This window comes from Lepidochelys kempii, chromosome 13 (genome assembly GCF_965140285.1).
Source record: "Lepidochelys kempii isolate rLepKem1 chromosome 13, rLepKem1.hap1, whole genome shotgun sequence".
Lineage (NCBI taxonomy): Eukaryota > Metazoa > Chordata > Testudines > Cheloniidae > Lepidochelys > Lepidochelys kempii.
Genome location: NC_136392.1, coordinates 35,701,896 through 35,709,578, shown reverse-complemented (window position 1 = coordinate 35,709,578; position 7,683 = coordinate 35,701,896). Strand labels below are relative to the sequence as shown.

The window sequence follows — 7,683 nt, the reverse complement described above, 5'->3', positions numbered from 1 at the left end:
ACTTAGTCCAGTTCTTCACTTAAGGGTTCGAAATTTTACTTTGTACGTTTCAGATGTTATTTGAAATTGCTTTAAAACCAAATCCTTGAACTTATTATAGTCAGAAGCCTCATGAATAGGCATCTTACTGAATATGTCCAGAGCTCTTCCAGTTAATTTTGCGACCAATGTGGTCATCTTGTGAGCTTCAGGAATTTTATGGAGAGTGCGCAGTTTCTCAAAGGTGAGAAAATATTCAGCAGTATCACTGGATTCATCATACTGTGGACACAGTCACTCCCATTTGTGGATTGTTGGGGAAGGATTGTTAGGGTTATCCAGTAGATTCCGCTCAGCCCTTACCTTCTCCAACTCCAGTTCATGCTTCCTCTCTTTTTCCCTCTCCTCCATTTCTTTTTCCCTTGCCTGCATAGCTGTCCTGTGAACAGCCTCTTGGTGTTTTTTTGACTCGGTAGCTCTCCTGTGGGCAGCCTCTTGGTTTTTTTCTATCTCTCTCACTGCCTCGAGTTCTCTCCTGTGGGCAGCCTCTTTGGCTGTTTCTGCCTTGGGCTCTGTCATGTTTCCCTCTCTGTTTTTAACTAACTTTACACCTGAGAGTTAGAAATAAAACAACAAAACAAACAAAGAAACAAAAAACTTGGCTTGTCAAAAAAATATATAGGTTGTGCTGTAACCGGATACCTGTGTTCTCTGATAGTGATTGTCAGCCTACAGAAAAATTCTTAAAAAAACCCCTAACACCTTTGTCTCCAGGCAAATAGACAGAAAACCCCTCTAGTTGCTCTTAGGTAAAAAAAAACAAAAAACAAACAAAAAAAACCCACCTCTTCAGGTCTGTGAAGACTTGTGAATTTCCCTGCAGGAGGTTAACTACCCTGCCTTTAGGTAGAGAAAACTCCAGCTCACAAAAGACAAGTCCCTTTTGTCTCTGCTCTGGCCCCCAAGCAGAGACAAAAAAACTCTAACTGCTTTCAGACCTGAAGTTGTTTTTTTTTGGTTTTGGTTTTTTTACAGATGTGGGGACCTGCATGAAAAAACCCCTAAGCTCATTTTTACCAGCTTAGGTTAAAACTTCCCCAAGGTATAAACTATTTTACCTTTTCTCCCTGGACCTTATTGCTGCCACCACCAAGCATCTTACAAATATAACCAGGAAAGAGCCCACTTGGAAATGTCTTTCCCCCCTAAAATCCCCCCAAGCCCTACACCCCCTTTCCTGGGGAAGGCTTGATAAAAAGCCTCACCAATTTGCATAGGTGAACACAGACCCAAACCCTTGGACCTTAAGAACAAGGAAAAAGCAATCAGGGTCTTAAAAGAGAATTTTAAATGAAGAAAAAGTAAAAGAATCACCTCTGTAAAATCAGGATGGTAAATTCCTTACAGGGTAATCAGATTCAAAACATAGAGAATCCCTCTAGGCAAAACCTTAAGTTACAAAAAGACACAAAAACAGGAAAATACATTCCACTCAGCACAACTTATTTTATCAGCCATTTAAACAAAACAGAATCTAACGCATATCTAATTAGATTGCTTACTGACGTTTTATAGGAGTTCTGACCTGCATTCCTGCTCTGGTCCTGGCAAAACCAACACACAGACAGAGAGACCCTTTTGTCCCCCCCCCCCCAGCTTTGAAAGTATCTTGTCTCCTCATTGGTCATTTTGGTCAGGTGCCAGCGAGGCTATCTTTAGCTTCTTAACCCTTTTCAGGTGAAAGTGTTTTTCCTCTGGGCAGGAGGGATTTAAAGGTGGTTAGCCCTCCCTTTATATTTATGACAGAAGGGACCTCAGGAGGTCATCTAGTCCAACCCCCTGCACAAAATAGGACCAATCCCCAATTAAATCATCCCAGCCAGGGCTTTGTCAAGCCTGACCTTTAAAACCTCTAAGGATGGGTAACCCATGGGTACCTCCCTAGGTAACCCACTCCAGTGCTTCACCACCCTCCTAGTGAAAAAGTTTTTCCTAATATCCAACCTAAACCTCCCCCACTGCAACTTGAGACCATTACTCCTTGTTCTGTCACCTGGCACCACTGAGAACAGCCTAGATCCATCCTCTTTGGAACCCCCTTTGAGTTCATTGAAAGCAGCTATCAAATCCCCCCTCATTCTTCTCTATCCAACAGATCCACAAGCTTTCTTCAGATTTTGCCAAGGTTTCACTGTGCTCACAGGCCACTGCTTGGCTTTGTTGCCTCTGCCTCTCTCTCTGTTCTTGTCTGGTCTCATTTTCTGTGTGTTCTCTCACAGGCCAGGTCACAATACCCAGTACAATCCTGAATGCCCACATGGTGCTACTTTCTGGGCAGAGCTTGTTGGCCTCTTGTCTCTTACAACTATCTTAAATGAAGGGCCAATTGACACATCAGTTTGAATGTTTCACTCAACCTGTAACAAGTTTTCACCCAGTTCATAGCAATATAGTAGGAGTAACCATAGTTAGCAGGAATCATAGAATCATAGAATATCAGAGTTGGAAGGGACCTCTGGAGGTCATCTAATCCAACCCCCTGCCCAGAGCAGGACCAATCCCCAACTAAATCATCCCAGCCAGGGCTTTGTCAAGCCTGACCTTAAAAACTTCTAAGGAAGGGGATTCCACCACCTCCCTAGGTAACGCATTCCAGTGTTTCACCACCCTCCTAGTGAAAAAGTTTTTCCTAATATCCAACCTAAATCTTCCCCACTGCAGCTTGAGACCATTACTCCTTGTCCCGTCATCTGCTATCACTGAAAATAGTCTAGATCCATCCTCCTTGGATCCACCTTTCAGGTAGCTGAAAGCAGCTATCAAATCCCCCCTCATTCTTCTCTTCTGTAGACTAAACAATCCCAGGTCCCTCAGCCTCTCCTCATAAGTCATGTGTTCCAGACCCCTAATAATTTTTGTTGCCCTTCGCTGGACTCTCTCCAATTTTACCACAGGAGTGCTGTACTGCTGGATGTATCTTTCTGATGGATGTAAAATGAAGTCCTGGCCACTTGCTCTCATTAATAAGCTCAGTAATGGACAAAATACAAACATATAAAGGATTCTTTTTTAATGCTGGTCCCCCAAGGCATGTACTTAAGTTCAAAAAAATGCTAAAAATGCACAATATTTTAATGATTCCCTTTGGAAGAGATTTTCACAAGATCACTCAGGGGAGGTTTGTGCCTCCTATAAAGAGAATAGGGAAAGGGTAACATCATTTCTAGTGCTGTTTTTCCAGAATGACACAGGTTCTGGCCAGTGGCTGGTCTCCTTCCAACCAAACTCTCGACCACTTGAAAAAAGACTTGATGAACTGAAGACAGAGATGAATTGACACGATCCCATCAGCTGCTATCTGCATCATGACGATCCTACATTCCTGGTGAAGGAAAAAGGTAACATTTATGGTATATTAAACTACAATCATTTCCTTCGCCCTTCAGGCTTCCACGGTGCACTGAAAATGCATTGTGAGACAGAGGGTAAAATGTTCAAAAGTGCCTAAGTCCCTTCATCGGGGGTTCCTAAGTGAATAAGGTGCTTTTGAAAATGGGACTTAGGAGCTTTAAAACATTTTAACCAGAACCCCTTACTACTCTATAGGTGACGGAATGGATCACTTGATGATTGCCTTTCTGTTCATTACCTCTGAAGCACCTGGCATTGGCCACCATCAGAAGACAGGATACTAGGCTAGATGGACCTTTGGTCTGACCCAGTATGGCCTTATGTTCTTATCTGTATATGCAAAAAATATCAGTTGGATAGGGCCAAGATTTTCAGACTTAACTCGTGATTTTGTAAGCCTCCTTTTTTCAGTGCCCAACAGGAGACATTTTACAAGGGCTTGATTTTCAGAAAGTGCTGAGTACCTACCCTCTGAAAATCACTAGTCATTTGCTACTTGGCATAAATTATTCAGTGAAGAACAGCAACATTTGCTGAAGAATTTTTGTGATCAAAGAGCATCCAACCAACTCCGTTTCTAACTGTGGTTGCTGCATTTGCTGTACATTGATGAGAGGTTTTTTCCCAATTTTCTGCTCTGTGTGGCTCTTTCAGGGAGCAGTATGGCTGGGGATTGTCGTGTGGCCATGTGGATAGTCTTTAAAGAAGAATGGATGCCAGTGATAGGAAAAAACCTACTGGACTATTATTTGTCAAAAAAATATTTGCCAGGATTTTAGGGAGCCCAATTGGAGACACTTTAAAAGGGTCTAATTTCCAGAAAGAGCGTGAGAGGCAGAAAGAAGCAGAAAGCAAGAGAGGCAGGGTGTCAAGGTTCCTTCCCCACTCTGAAATCTAGGGTACAGATGTGGGGACCTGCATGAAAGACCCCCTAAGCTTATTCTTACCAGCTTAGGTTAAACACTGCCACCACCAAAGTGTCTAACAATGATAACAGGGGAAGTGCCCACTTGGAAACATCTCCCCCCAAAAATATCCCTCTAGGCAAAACCTTAAGTTACAAAAAGACACAAAAACAGGAAAATACATTCCATTCAGCACAACTTATTTTATCAGCTATTTATACAAAACAGAATCTAACGCACATCTAACTAGATTGCTTACTAACTCTTTACAGGAGTTCTGACCTGCATTCCTGCTCTGGTGCCGGCAAAAGCATCACACAGACAGAGAGAACCCTTTGTTCCCCGCCCCCCTTCAGCTTTGAAAGTATCTTGTCTCCGCATTGGTCATTTTGGTCAGCTGCCAGCGAGGTTATCTTTAGCTTCTTAACCCTTTACAGGTGAAAGGGTTTTTCCTCTGGCCAGGAGGGATTTAAAGGTGTTTACCCTTCCCTTTATATTTATGACACTGGGGTTAGCATAGCCTTGGGATAAAACCAAGAGACAGAGCTACTTTTGGACACAGGACTCAATGGGAAGGCAGACTTGGATTGCTGAATGAGGAAAGTGCCCTCTGCACATTCTTTGTAAATAAACAGGATTCCCTACAAACATCTCTGACTTTTATCATTGATCTCTGCTACCTGTGCAGGCCAAGGGACAATAGTGTTTACATTTATTTCCCCATGTTAACTGCTGAAGCCTCCCTGCCCCACTTGTGATAAAGATTTCCCCCTGTTGGGGTGTGACCCTATGCCCAGTGAAGACCCTTCACATTTTAAACTGTCCAGGGAAAGGACTTAGTTCATCACTGTGTCTTGTACTTAATAAATAACAAAAGTGAGGCACAGAGAGGTTAAGGGACATACTCAAGGTCACCAGCAAGTCAGAGGCAAAGGCCAAAATTGAGCCTTTTGATACGAGAGGCCTATCCTGGCACACAGTCCCATGCTTTTACCTTGACATAGTGCTACCTATCATCAGTTATTATCTACGGTGTCCCGAATCCTCAGGGTTCACAGCAAAGGTTGGGCCTGGAGTTGTTCCACAATTTGCTGAATGACCAGTTTTCCTCTCAGTTTGCTGATTCAACAAAATGTAAATGTTTCATGGGAACATACCGATTTTGGCACATTTTTTATGACAAATAAGTGCTGTATTTTATTTCTGTAACTTCAAAGCATGGAGATTCGACTATCATCTCAAGTTTAATAGACTAGATAGAACCGAGTAGAAATGATAAAGTAAACAGGAAGTGCTCCCAACAAAGCACGTCAACATTTTGATAAGGTTCTTTAACTGTCTCTGAAATGAAATTTGTCAGAATTTTGTTGGAAATGTTGCTGTTTCATTATGATCTGGGATGAAAGGCAATTTCAGAATGTCAGGATTGCCCATGGAATGGAAATTCTGAGTTTTGACCAGGTCACATTGTTGAAAGAAGAGAAATAAATGAAGCAAGCTTCAAGATACTTCCTCTTATTCACAATAGGGGTGGAGGGCCAGTACTTTCCCTCTACCTTGCTAAACCCCATTGCCCTTCCAGACATAGGATAGAACCCAGGAGTCCTGATGCTAAGACCCCCTTCTCTAACCCACTAGATCTCAGGCCTTTCTCAGAGTTAAGATATAATCCAGGAGTCCTGACTCCTGGCCTCCATTGCTCTAACCACTAGACTGCACTCCTCTCCTTCACAGCTATAATCACTAGACAGCACTACTTCCCGCAAAGACACATAGCTGCAGGTTTTATGGATAGTTTTCTCATTGTCTTATAATTATCTGCTGACTCTCTTTCCCCCAGACCCTCCCTATGCAGGAGACAGGCAGTGGAAACCTCACCACCATCTCCCACATCCTACTCCTGGGATTTGGGGATCTCAAGGAACTGTGGATCCTGCTCTTTACTGGCTTCCTAGCTGTCTATATCATATCCATGGCTGCCAACCTCCTCCTGATGGTGCTGGTGCTACTGGACCCCCATCTCCAGACCCCTGTGTATTTCTTCCTCTCCAGCCTCTCCTGCCTGGAGATGGTCTCCACCTCCAACATCTCCCCTGTGGTGCTCGCTGGTCTCCAGACAGGCAATGTGATGATATATCTGGGTGGTTGCCTTGCGCAGCTCTATCTCTTCGGCGCCCTGGCCACCGTGGAGTGCTTCCTGCTGGAAGCCATGTCTTATGACTGGTATTTGGCTGTGTGCTGCCTGCTCCACTACCCTTCCCTCATGGACGGCAGGGTCTGCGGGCAGCTGATGGTTGGGTCCTGGGTGGGCAGGTTCCTGTTTATGGGGATTGTGTAGCTGTTGCATATAGCCTTGAGCTTCTGCGGGCCCTGCGAGATAGACCACTACTTCTGTGATTTCCAGCCCCTCCTAGAGCTCTCCTGCACCGACACCTCCGTGGTCCAGATGATCACGTTCTTCCTGTCCTTCATCCCAGCCTCCCCATTCCTCCTGACAGTCGCTTCTTACGTTTGCATCAGCTGGGCTGTGCTGAGGGTCCCCTCCGCCTCGGGGAGGCGCAAAGCCTTCTCCACCTGCTCCTCCCACCTCACCGTGGTGACGCTGTTCTATGGAATGCTGGTGGCTGTGTACATGTCCCCAGGGACGGCACGGGGCTGAACTCCAGCAAGGCGCTCTCCCTGCTCTACACAGTGCTCACCCCACTCCTCAATCCCCTCATCTACAGCCTAAGGAACCAGGAGGTGAGCAAGGCCTGTGGGAGAGTTGCCAGGATAATCTAATCGGGGGGATTATGCCACTGGCCAGTCTCCAGCTTTGGCCCACTCAATAGCTGCTACTGCATGAGGGAGGCTTGGGGACACCACTACTGGGAATTCTAACAGGCTGCATTATCCTTATTCCACTGCTCCCTGATCATCATCCTCTGGGCTCTTCTCACCCTCTAGGACTGTAATAGTCTCTGATGGTCTCTACTGCTCTGTGTTGGAGTCTTTTGGTCTTCTGGTCTCCCTCCACCCCTGCTGCTCTCTTTTGGCTGCAGTGGGGTTCTACCAGCCCCTGCCGGTCCTACTGCCCAGCACTGGGTTCTACTAGCCTTTGCTGATCTGGGCTCGCCCCTGCTTCTCTCCATTGTCCACTGCTGGGATCTTCTGGCCTCTGTTGGGCTCTGATTGCTTCTACCTGCCTATGTTTGTAGCACTGGAGCCACTAAGTTCACTAGATCCATTGCTCCCTTCCAAAATCTGGCTGCCAGCTGGAAGCAGTTGAATTTCTTCCACTCGGATGGGGAGAGGGTGAACAGAGTGCATTCCCATTCATAGTGCATCCAAGCAGGAAGCTACTGTAATCCACTGCTCATGCATCCATTATGAGGTGCTTCATAGCCCA

At 45.3% G+C, this 7,683-nt stretch overlaps 1 pseudogene; it reads left to right on the top strand.

The window, feature by feature from the left end:
* Positions 1–6,144: 6,144 nt before the first annotated feature.
* LOC140897244 (olfactory receptor 11A1-like) lies at positions 6,145–7,076 on the top strand (annotated as a pseudogene).
* Positions 7,077–7,683: the final 607 nt, after the last annotated feature.